This window comes from Grammomys surdaster, unplaced genomic scaffold (assembly GCF_004785775.1).
Source record: "Grammomys surdaster isolate TR1022 unplaced genomic scaffold, NIH_TR_1.0 146, whole genome shotgun sequence".
NCBI lineage: Eukaryota > Metazoa > Chordata > Mammalia > Rodentia > Muridae > Grammomys > Grammomys surdaster.
In genome coordinates this window covers 4,788,829-4,801,972 of record NW_021604604.1, presented here as the reverse complement: position 1 = coordinate 4,801,972, position 13,144 = coordinate 4,788,829, and the positions used below count along the sequence as shown (strand labels likewise).

Sequence of the window (13,144 nt, the reverse complement as noted above, 5' to 3'; positions counted from 1 at the left end):
GCTTTCTCCAGCCACCAATGACTGAGCCACATGAACTGTGGACTAAATCAAGATATGCACAGGGTATTAAACATATACCAAGGGAACAGTTAACTTGAATACAAGGTCAAAAATCAGCAACAAGTGCTGACCCAGTGCTGATATCAGATACAAGCTTCAAGTTTATATTTCTTTTCTTTTTTGAAGGATTGTTCCAGTTTCATGAGACTAGATGAGGTGTGTACATTTGCCAGGGCAAATCAATACTTCAGAATCAGCTCATACAGCAGATGCTTGACACCTGCTCAGTCCTTCTAAGAAGCATTGAGGGTGGGTAATGGAAGGGCCTGGCTCATCATACTCCTGTTTGCTGATCCACAGTCTGCTGGAAAGTGGACAGTGAGGCCAGCATGGAGCCACCAAGCCAGACTGAGGACCTTGCACTCAGGGGGGAGCAATGGTCTTTAATCTTCACTGTGCTGGGTGCTAGGGCTGTGATCTCCCTCGGCAGCATACCAGCAATGCCTAGATACAGTGATACCACCTGGATGACAGTACCACCAGACAGCACTTTGTTGGCATACAAGTCCTTGCAGATATCCACATCGCACTTCTTGATGGTGTTGGAGGTCTCATGGATGCCACAGGACTCCATGTCCAGAAGGGAGGACTGGAAGAGAGCCTCTGGACACCAGAATCGCTCATTGACGGTGGTGATCATCTGCTCATCAGGCAGCTCATAGCTCTTCTACAAGGAGAAGAATGAAGCAGTGGATATTTTTTTGCTCAAAATCCAAGGCAACATAGCACAGCTTCTCCCTAATGTCATGAACAATTTCCCTCTCAGCAGTGGTGGTAGAACTGTAGTCCCACTCAGTCAAGATCTACCATGAGGTAAGTCTATCATGTCCTGGCCAGCCAGGTCCAGACACAAGATGGTGTGGAGAAGGATGAGTAGCCCTTATAGATGGGCATTGTATGTATGACCCTGTCACTAGAGTCCATGACAATCCCAGTTGTGTGCCCAAATACTTACAAGAACAGCGCTGCCTGATGGCTACATACATGGCTGGGGTATTAAAGATTTCAAATATTATCTGCTTCATCTTCTCTCTTTGGACCCCAAAAACTCTACCAGATAACTTCTATTGCTGATAAACATCTTCAGCAAAGTGGCTGGATACAAAATTGACTTTTAAAAAAAATCAGTAGCCCTCCTTTACATAAACCATAGACAGGCTGAGAAAGAAATTAGAAAAACAACACCTTTTACAATAGCCACAAATAATATAAAATATCTTGGTGTAACTCTAAGTAAGCAAGAGAAAGACCTGTATTACAAGAACTTCAAGTCTTTGAAGAAATGAATTGAGGAAGATATCAGAAGATGGAAAGATCCCCCATGCTCATGGATTGGCAGGATTAACATAGTAAAATTGTAACATAGTAACATATTGTAATTGTAACATAGTAAAATATTAACATAGTAAAAATGGCCATCTTGCCAAAAGCTATGTATAGACTCAATGCAATTCCCATCAAAATTCCAACACAATTCTTTACAGACCTTGAAAGAGCAATTCTCAACTTCATATGGAGAAATTAAAGACCCAGGATAGATAAAACAATTCTGAACAACAAAAGAACTTGTGGAAGAATCACCATCTCTGACTTCAAGCTGTACTACTGAGTAATAGTAGTAAAAACTGCATGGTATTGGTATAAAAACAGAAAGGGTGATCAATGGAATCGAAGACCCAGAAATAAATCCACACACCTACAGACACTCGATTTTTGACAAAGAAGCAAAACCATATAATGGGAAAAAAAGAAAGCATCTTCAACAAATGGTGCTGGTTTAACCAGATGTCTGCATATAAAAGAATGCAAATAGTCTTTTTTGTTCACCTGCACAAAACTCAAGTCCAAGTGGATCAAGGACCTCAACATAAAACCAGGCACACTAAATCTGATAGGATAGAAAGTGGGGAACTGCCTTGAACACATTACCACAGGAGACAACTTCCTGAACAGAACACCAACAGCTCAGGCTATAAGATCAACAATTAATAAATGAAACTTAATGAAACTGAAAACCTTCTGTAAGGCAAAGGACACCATCAATAGGGCAAAATGGCAGCCTACAGAATGAGAAAAGATCTTCACCAACATTAGGAGGAGCTTGGGGAGTTTTGTGAAAGAGTAGATGATAGGAATAAGGGAGGCAGAGAGGTCAAGGATACCCCAAGAAGACCTACTGAGTCAACTAATCTGAGCTTATAGGGGCTCATGGAGACTGAACCTCCAACCAAAGACCATGCAGTGGCTGGACCTAGGTCCCCTACACATTTGTGGCAGATATGCAGCTTGGTCTTCATGTATACCCCCTACCTAACGATTGGAGCTGGGAGGCTCTCTCTGCCTTATGGGTCCTCAGTGGGAGAGGATATGCTTAGTCCTGCTGTGATTTGATGTGTCAGGGTGGGTTGGTACCCATGGGGGACTTCCCCTTCTCTGAGAAGAAGTGGAGTGAGTAATGGAAGGGGCTTGTGAAGGTGGGACTGGGAGGAGAGGAAAGAGAGGGGCTGTGATCAGGATATAAAGTTAATTAATTAATTAATTAATTAATTAAAAAAGTTCACACCACACACATAAAAAAGCAATAATGTGGGGGAAAATAGATATGTGTACATATATCAAACAGATATTTGCTTTTTTTTCTAAGTCAGGATCTCATGAAGACTAGACAGGCCTTTAATTCACTATGCAGCCAAGAATGGCCGTGAACTCTTGATCCTCTTGCCTTCACCTTCCCAAGTGCTAGGATTACAAGCATGTTCCATCACTTCAAGCTTAATATATGCAATTTTAATGTGGCAATTATACCTTTTAACAAAGCTAAGTAGAATCTTAAAAATAAAAATGTAACCAAGAGGATGTTGTAAGTATTCTCAAGGTGCATTTGGCTTTGCCAAGAAATGCTACAGTGTATCCAAGTGTGATTACAACCATCCAAAACCATTTGTATTGGCAAGTATTTGGTGGCTGATTGCTTGGTTAGTCAGCTTGATTTTCTAGCCTCAGAGAACCTCAAAATAGTTCTGATAAAAATGTCAGTGGGGAGAGATTGATTGATTGATTGATGATTGATTGATTGACTGATTGATTGATTGATTTAGAACTGTTTCTTCAGCTTAGTATAATCTATCAAATTACACAAGCTTAATTTTCAATTAAGATAACTTTTAGCCAAGTGATGGTAGCACAGAAGCAGGAGGGTGACTATGAGTTCGGGGCCATGGTCTACAGAGCAAATTACAGATCAGCCAGAGCCACACTGAAAAACTCTGTCTCAGGAAACAAACAAAAAAATTTTTAATTTTATTTTGGGGGACTGGCGAGGTGACTCAGAGGTTAAGAGCACTGGCTGTTCTTCTAGAGGTCCTGAGTTCAATTCTTGGTAACCACATGGTGGCTCACAACCATCTGTAATGGAATCTGATGCCATCTTTTGGTGTGTCTGAAGACAGTGACAGTGTACTCACATATGTAAAATAAATAAATCTTTTTTAAAACATATTTTAATGTAATATTTTGGAACCAGAGTGAGCAGAAACTTCTTTTAAGAAAAGCAGGCTACCATTGACATCTGCTGCTTGTGGCATGCATTCCACCTGATTTCAAAGACACTTTTTCTTTTTAATTTTTATAATGATTTATTATTTTACGTACATTGGCGTTTTGCCTGCATGTATGTCTGTGTGAGAGTGTCAGATCTCGGAGTTCCAGGCAGTTGTGAGATGTCCTGTGAGTGCTGGGAATTGAACCTGGATCTCCTGGAATTCCGAGCAGTCAGTGCTCTTAATCCCTGAGCCACTGCTTCAGACCTCTTTTTAGTTTTTCTTATAAGTTTAGTTATTTATTTTATGTATATATGGGGAAAACACATATGGAGGAGAGGGAACAGCTTTCAAGAGCCTGTTCTCTCCTCTCACTCACTGTCTCTCAGGGATAAAACTCTGGTCATCAGGCAGCGGGAACCTTTACCCACTGAGCCATTTCACTGGCCCTGTCTCACCTCTCTTTGAGCTCACTTTCATTCACTGGAGAACAAGCAGAGTAAGTGGATTGACTTCATTCCCAGTAGCTTCACATCTCCTGTGTTTCCCGTGTGGATCAGAGGAGAAATGTCCGATAGGGCTGGAGCGCCTAAGCAGATAGGCCTTCCATTACAGCTGCACCTGACACCAGCTGATGATTGTCACCATATCACATACTTTCATGAGTTAAATAGGAAGAGTGTGCTGACACAGAGCTTACTATGTGGAGAAGTCTAACTGGCATAGAGTAAAGTCCAGTCTGTGAGGTAGCCTGCCATCGTCAGAGACCATGTGGAGCAAGAGCCTTTCCTTTGACATCTTACCCACACTGTGCAGCTCTGTGTCCGTGTCCGGCTGGGGTTAGCTGCACCAATAATGCACTTGGTATACAATATTTTTCAAAAAGGAATCAACTCTCCAATTCATGGCTCACCAGATAATTCCATCTCTTGGGTTACAGATTCCCTGCTGTGCTATTTTTAGATGCAGAGATCCAATTTCATTTTTAAATGAGAATTTTGATAGCCCATAAAAATAATTCAAGTGTACCTAGGAATTTCTCCCCATAGTGTTCCCCACAGGAGGCAATTTAAGGATGAATAAAGAGCATAAGTTTCGGGGGCTAGGCCAGTGGTTGAATGCCAGTTCTGTACTTACTTGACCTGTGGTGAGCATGGAAATTCTCCAAAGCCCAACTTTCTTATCTCTAAAAGGATTAGTAAATATCCACCCTAGGATGTCCTAAAAATGAAATGAGGGGCTGGAGACATGGCTCCATGGTTAAGAGCCAGTACTGGCTGCTCTGCCCTTCCAGAGGTCCTGAGTTCAATTCCCAGCAGCCACATGGTGGATCACAGCCATCTATAATGAGATCCGATGCCGTCTTCTAGTGTGCAGGTGTACATGCAGAAAAAGCACTCATAAACATAAAATATAAAAACAAAGCTTTAAGAAACATGAACTGACCATACATGTTAAAGCAGATTGGTTAAAATATAGCAACCACTCACTTAAAAAGAGAAAGAGAGGATACTTCTTTCCTGTGTTGTGTGTTTGAATTTCTGACCTAACAAGTTAAAATTTAAAGTACTGTGAAGACTGGTACTTTAAAGACTGAACATGTCAACAATCTTTCTCAACGTTTCTTCTATTTCATTAGAACTCTAAGTTAGAATCATTTACAAACGTAAAGCCAACATTTATCTAACATTCAAAACAAAGCATAACACTCATGCAAAGCTGGCTTCTTCTCATTTGATTAAACTAAAATTTATGAAAATCTTGCTTTATGTTGTCTGTCCAAAAGAAGCAAGATCCATCCTTGCATCTCTAGGAGAAAGGAGAGCACCTGCGTTTTAGTTTGCTCACCCACTGACTCTTACTGGGTAAAGAGAGGCAGTGATAAGCAATAGAAATAAGATAGCTGCCTTTGTGGGGCTTAACTGCAAGTGGAACAACCAAGCACACAATTGAGGGTATGGAGACAGCATGGTAGTAGGACTGGTTTGAGTGTGAGTAAAGAGAAAGCAGGAAGGAAGGCATGCAGTGAGCAAGAGCAGGGATATAGAGGGGCGCACATTGTCAGGAAGGAACAAGACAGAGAAAGAGCTGAGGCAAAATTAAGTCACAGAAAGTCAGTCAGGGTAGGGCCTGGGAAGACACAAAGAGAAGGAGGATAGGAAACAAGGCTATGGAGCAAAGTAGCAAGCCATGCTACACAACTGGAAGCCTAAGAGGTTTGGAGCATGAGAATGACATGGCTGAACTGTCTCTTCAAATAATCACTTTGGTTTCTGTCCAAGAACACACTACAGAACAGCAAAAGCATGAGCCGGAATACGTCTCAGTGACAGACCACTGCCAAGCATTCACAAAGTCCTGGATTCAACTACTAGCACTGGGGGCAAAGGGGAAGGGAGGGGAGGGGAGAGGAGGGAAGGGGAGCAGCCAGTGCTGACAGAGTTAAAGAATAGGCAGCCCAAGGTTCCAAGATCACCATCAGCTTTCCCAGCAGTCACACAGCGTATGCCTGCTAATGGTGTGGAACAAGATTGTGATGAATTAAGATGGCATACTACAGAAATGATTGTTCTAAGGAGTTTTTAAAAGGTTGTTACTTCATATGAGATTCACTCACCTTATGTGAAACAAATTCTAAATAGTAGGGCTACTCTAAATAGAATTATTCCCCAAGATGAAAAGGGATTGGTGATAGAAACCGTCTGTAATTGCAATGGTTATCATAATGGAGGGAGGAAGCTACAAATATTGAACAGTGAAAGAGAGCAAAGAGGATGAATATAGTAAAAGACCAGGTTGCTAGGTAAAGGGTGGTTCTCTGATATACAAGAAAAGATCCAATTTAATGACACTACTATAGATCGATGTTGCTTAGCGGCTTTTAAGAGCTTGAAACAAATTTGAGGAGATGGGGGCAATCCTCATTTACAAAGATTATACAAGGCTCTGGAGAATCTGTCACTGATTTTTTTTTTAAATATTAGTCTCATCTATGACTAAAACTGTGTCATACCCTGATGAAAGACAGATGTTGATAGAGACCATGGTGTATGAAAATTTGAATACCAAGGGCAAAACAGTCATTAGACCATTAAAGGTTAAAGCAGCGCCTATGGACTAGTGGATAAGGGATACAACCAAGATTGGTTCTCACATGTACCAAGCTAATATCAAAATGTCCAATGCTTCAATTGCAGAAAACACAGTCATTTCCAAAGAGACAGAGACCAAGCCATTAAAGATCTCAGATCTTAAAATGCAGGGTCCTTTAATGCAACAAAACTGTGAACAAAGCATCTCTAACATCTCTAAGGGTAATGGGGTTGTTTGTTTGTTTGTTTGTTTGCTAAGAATTATTTCTTTATTTTATGTATGTGAGCACACTGTTTTCTCTTCAGACATCAGATGCCAGAAGAGGGCATCTGACTCCATTAGAAGTGGTTGAGAACCACCATGTGGTTGCTGGGAGTTGAATATAGGAACCCTGGAAGAGCAGTCAAGTGCTCTTAACCACTGAGCCATTTCTCCAGCCCAGGTAATGGGTTTTCTAAATACAAACCAGAAAGGCCTAGGCTTCCAGGTGTAAGCAGGTGGTATGGCATCGGTGTCCACAGAACCAGTGACTGTAGGTCCAAAAGAGATATTCAAGGTAATTTCTTACATTCGGGAAACAGTCTTGGGGGCCTGGCTTGAAGCCCTACAACAAAAAGTATACGCTGCTTTCAAACAAGGAGTGATATGCAGACTGAAAACTCTTTACTCAGTACTGGGGATTTAATGCATGCTACTGCAGGCAGCTTGGCTCTAGACTTGGCTCACTTTGGGCCTTAGACGGGTAAACATCTTATTCTAGCCCCCAAATTCAATGTTATAAAATAGCTACTGGAGTTGATGGTCCTTTGCTCTCAGGGACAGTAGGCATCATCTTGAGAAGGAGTAGACTGACTGCCGAAGGATTCATTGTGCATCCAGGATTCATAGATGAAGATTTCACATAAGAAATTAGAACGATGACCTGTGTAAAACACAGGTGATATGGTTGCTCAGCAGCTACATCAAAGGCAATGCCACCCCAGTAGAAAGAGTAGAAGAGGTCTCCTGAAAACCTTGGCCACTGACCCCAAAAGCCTTTCATTCCTTGAGAATATCTTTGTTTATAATTTCCCACTACACCCAACACAATTAATGGCTTGAAACAGAAGGGGGGAAATGTAGTGACAACTCTGGAATTTTGGTTGTTTTTAAGCACAGAAATATTATAAGAAAGTGTTTTCAATTTAATCCCAGGTACGGGGATATGGTGCTGCTTCAGACTGACTGCAACAGCTTTGCCTCCTACATTAGCAGAGATATGATTTTGCCAGCCACAGATAATTTCTAAAACTATGCGACATTTGGAACTCTGAGAACATTTCAGAGGCTATATAAATGCTAAAACCCCAATAGGCAGGTTTGGGGTTGTTAGTTGTTCAGGGAGTTTGGTTATGGTTTATTTGTGGTCATGCTCAAAGAAGAAATGAAAGAAATTAGTGTTAGGCATCTCTGTGTGTCTGTGTGTCTGTCTGTGTGTCTGTGTTTCTGTCTGTCTGTAATGCCCTCTATTTTTCTTTCTCTCATATCTAGTGATAGGTGGTGAAATGGGGCAGGGGGGTGGAATAAGGGTGGGAAAAATCTTTACTCAGTACTGGGGATTTAATGTATGCAGAAGAACCCACAGAATAGCAAAGATAAGCTACATATAATATTCTTCCAAAGACACTGCCTATATTTTGCCTGTCTTGAAATTTTAAATGAGGCTGAATTCAACAGTAATGTTCTCATTTATTTAGCAGAAGAGTTTCAAGACAGCATAGCATTTAGAATACAGCATAGTTACTACTGACAGCTTCTAGCCAAATTACAGAAAGACTAGGGAGAAAATTAAAAACACAAAGATGTAAAAATGTCTAGTCTGACCAGAAAAGAGTCTCTCTCTCTCTCTCTCTCTCTCTCTCTATCTCTATCTCTATCTCTATCTCTATCTCCATCTACATCTCAATTGCTTTGCCTACAGCTATATATTACTATATATAATATATTATAATATGTATTTTTGTATAATTTATTATATAATTATATATCATATAATTATATATTCTATATTTATTTTATAATATATTATGTATAATACCTATTATTTATTATGTTATTATATATTATATAATATATATTGCTGACAACCATATACATATATAGTTGTAGGCAAAGAAATTGGGAGCAAAGAATATACTATTGTTAAGACTACTAAAGAAACACTGTAATTTGCATTAAGAAGCAAATGACTTGAAGGGAAGACTCCACTCATCAAAGGCTCTGGGATATGACATTGAAAAACCCTTTTGAAAGACTTGCCTTTAAAACAGGGCTAGGGAGATGTTTCTGTGGGTAAAGTGTTTTCTATACAAGTGTGAGGACCTGAGTTTGGATGTCCACAGCCCATGTTTAAAAAAAAAAAACCCCTCAATGGCAACATGTACTTTACCTCCAGCCCTGGGAAGACAGAAACCTGGATACCTAGATTTCACTAGCCAACCAGACTAGTTGGTGAGGGCCAGGTTCAGTGAGAGACCCTGTCTCAAAAACTAATGTGGAAAGTAATAGAGAAAGACACCTGACATCAGAGCTTGCCCTCCACATGTGCACATATAAGTATATGGCTGCATGCACGCATGTGCACATATGCAGGGTCAAAGCAGGATGCTGGTGCCATCCTCTATGACTCTGCACCTCACTGCCTTGAGATAGGGCCCCAATGTACTGGACGCTCATGGTTTTGACTAGACTGGCTGGCATATGTGCTCTCAGCATCTGTCTTCACCTCTCAATGCTGGGGTTATAGGCACACACAGCCATACCTAGTGTTTTCATGATGCTAAGGATTCAAACTTAGGTCCCCATGCCTGCACAGCAAGTGCTCTTACACATTGAACTAACTCTTCAGCCATGTGCTGATTTACTTTATTTTATCTTCTCTTAGTTACTGTTCTATTGTTGGGAAAAGACACCTTGACTAAGGCAACTCCTAGAAAACAGAGCATTTACTTGGTGCCTTGCTTACAATTTCAAATTTCATCATTGTGGGAAGCAGATAGAGATGGCACTGGTCAACTAGCTAAGAGCCTTACATCCTGATCTGCAGGTGGAGAAAGACAGGTCCAGATGTGGGCTTTTGAAACCTCAAAGCTTACCTCCATTGACAAACTTCCTCCAAACAGGATCATAACCCCTAATACTCATCAAACAATTCCACTAACTGGGGACCAAGAATTCAGATATATGAGCCTATCAGGGCCATTCTCACTTATGTAGCAGGATATCCCCCCCACACTACATTTTACAATTAAAACTCAGTAATTTGGGAGGAGCTAATGTGGGAGGAGCGAGGAGAAGGAAGAGGAGGAGCACGCAGAGGGAGTGGACTACAGGAGGAGGAGAAGATGGCAGAAGATGTCCGCATGTCTCTAGCAACCTAAGGTAATTGTAATATCTAGGTTGGGTATTGGGCAACACCTCTAATTGTGTGGGCATCTTGTTAATTGAGCATTACAAAATATACAAAACCTTTGGATAATCTTTAAGCACTAGAGTCTCATTTCTACCGAGTACCACACGGATGGCAGGTATTGACTGGAGTTCAGCTAAGCTTTGTGGAGACAGTGTGGTAGGTTGGCAGATCCATCTTCTATGCTGGTGTCTCGTGGGTGCCAGGGCCGGTGCTTCTGGTAGGTTCTGGTAGCAGAGCAGCAATGAGAGCACACCACGGCTCTTGGCCTCAGGCCTTGTCTAGTCGGAACATGGCGGCCCCATAAGAACAAGCCAGATTGTGCCATGCCATTTTAAATATTACCCTCAACACATTTAAACTACCACACTCCATTCCTTGGACTTCATAGGCTTGTACTTATATCATAATGTAAAACGCATTTAGTCTGACTTCAAAAGTCTCCATTGTCTTTTACAGTCTCAAGACTGCTTAAAAGTCTAAAGTCCGAAGTCTCTTTAGAGACTAACAACAGTCTCTTCACTGTAACCCAATGTAAAAGCAAAGGCAAAAAGCAAATCAAATAGTTTCAATATTGAGTGGTACAGAGTATACATTACCATTCCAAAAGGGGAAGAAAGGGAACACAGTGAACAAATATTGAACCAAACCAAGAACGAAAACCATCAACCAACCAGGTGGTAGTAGCACACACCTTTAATCCAAGCACTTGGTAGGCAGAGGCAGACAGATCTGTATGAGTTCAAGGCCAGCCTGCTCTCTGTGGATGGTCTCACAGCTCTGGAATCTCCAACATCTCAGGTCTCCAACACAACCTAGGCTTTCATCTTCACAGCTTCATGTAATGGCCTCTTGGGACCTCTATGCAGGGATGCTCTTGTCACACACCTGACTTTGCTTAACTACAGAAGAATCCACAACTGCTTTCCTGGTATTTGCCTTGATAAAGCCAGAATCACTTAACTGGAACCTGATCCACCCTCTTTAAATCACATTTGTACCAGCTTTCTGTTGTTGATGGCTTCCTTGGCTTCATAAGCTTTTCTTTAATTCCTTTTCACAGGTTGGAAGCTGCACTGGGTGGAGTCTTATCACCCTTTATAAGGACACGCTTTCCTTATTGCATTTTGAATCGGGCTTTCTTTAACCTTTTCATCTCCTCGAGCTCAGGATTTGAGGTCTTGCTCTAAGGACGCCACTCCCTTTATTCCATTTTTGAATCAGGCTTTTCTCTAAGCTTGTTGTCTCCTTGATCAGGATTTGGCTCTAATGTGACATTTTCTGCTGCTTCTTTTATCCTCAACTGTAAACTTTGCATTTCTCTTTTCTCCTCTTGCTTCTTTTCATTATAGTCTGAGCAAAAGTGACCATTAATAGCTATGTGATACAGTCAATGTTAGGTTGCCTTAAAATCTCTTCTGCCAATGGTATTATTAGTCTTCGATTTAGACTTCAGTGTACTTTTAGGACAAGGGCAAAAAGCAGCCACATTCTTTACCGAAATATCAGAATAGCAGTAGGTAGGCTGATAATATCGTTCTCCTCTGAAACCTCTTAAGCTGGATTCTGCCAGTCCATATCGCCCTCAGCACTACTGTCTTTAATGTTCCAACTAAGATGGCCCATTAAACTTCACTTAAAGTCTGCTTCTTTTCTAGTCCAAAGTCCCAATGTCTTCCATGTTTTCCCAACAGATAGCATGGTCAGCATACCTCAGTCCCTGGTACCAACTTCTTAGTGTTCTATTACTATGAAGAGACACCATGACCAAGGCAACTCTTATAAAACAAAGCTTTTAAAATTTTAAAGGGCTAGTCCATCATCATGTGGGCAGGAAGCAGAAAGGCATGGCACTGGAGAAATACCTGAGAACTTTACATCCTGACCGGATGGCAGTGAGGAACCTGCCTGACTCCATTTTGAAGACAGAACCCATTATGTTATATTGTTAAAATACATGTCCGTGTCCTGTTAGAGCTGAGTTTCTGTTTTTAAGTCTCTCTTTTTTGGAACCTGACCTGCCCCTACCTCTGACCATGATTTGTTTTTGAGAATACCCTAACGCTTTCAAAGCACTCCAGTCTCTAAGCACTTCCCCCAGTCAGTGACCATATGGCTGTAGCTAGGGTTTGTTGCTGTTTTGTTTTGTTTTTGAATGGAAAAAATAAGTAAAAAATAAAGGAAAGGACATTACTGCTCCTAGGTATGGTATTACAGATGTGTGGGAAAGCATAGCCAGAGTCAGACACATTTTTGGAGAGTCCAGAGTGGTCATGACCCTGAACTATATGGGAAGAAGGGGAGGGAAAGGGAGAGAAAGGAACCAAGAATAGCAGCCAGGACGTCAAAGGTACAAAAAAGAGGGGGTACCAAAATGTCTAGATTATATAGGGAAGAGCCTCTGAGGAAGGGCTGCCCAGCCACTGGACTGGAGAGTTCAAGGTAGAGGGTGAGGTATGCCAGCTATACTCTGTAACAGGCAAGGACTGCGGGATGCTGGGAGAACTTGGAGGCCGGGTCCACTTTGAAACATTAAATAGGCACTTCAGTTGCTTGTCTTGGACTTGAAACTTTGGTTTTGGTTTTGGTCTGGTTTGGTTGTTATTTGGGGTGTTGTTGTTTTGTTTTTTGAGATTTTTCTGTACTTCCTTACTGTTCCATTCTCTCACTTCTGTAAACCTGCTTTGCAATTACTCATGATTTTATTCCTTAAAGGTGCCCTGAGAAATAAGGCTCGGCTCTCTCTCTCTCTCTCTCTCTCTCTCTCGCTCGCTCGCTCGCTCTCGCTCTCGCTCTCGCTCTCGCTCTCTCTCTCTCTTTCTCTCTTTCTCTCTCCTGACTTAGAAGGCAGTCACTGTCCAAGTCTCAGGTGCACCACAGTAAAAATCAAGCTTGCTTCAAAGTTGGCCCCAAAGCATGGTAGTGATCATATTCTCGCCCAGTGGAATTAGCAGCAGTCAGAGAGAGAGAGAGAGAGAGAGAGAGAGAGAGAGAGAGAGAGAGA

At 41.5% G+C, this 13,144-nt stretch overlaps 1 pseudogene; it reads right to left on the bottom strand.

Moving 5' to 3' along the window:
• Nucleotides 1-258: 258 nt before the first annotated feature.
• The window catches only part of LOC114618963, a 161,003-nt pseudogene continuing 148,117 nt past the window's right edge, over nt 259-13,144 (bottom strand).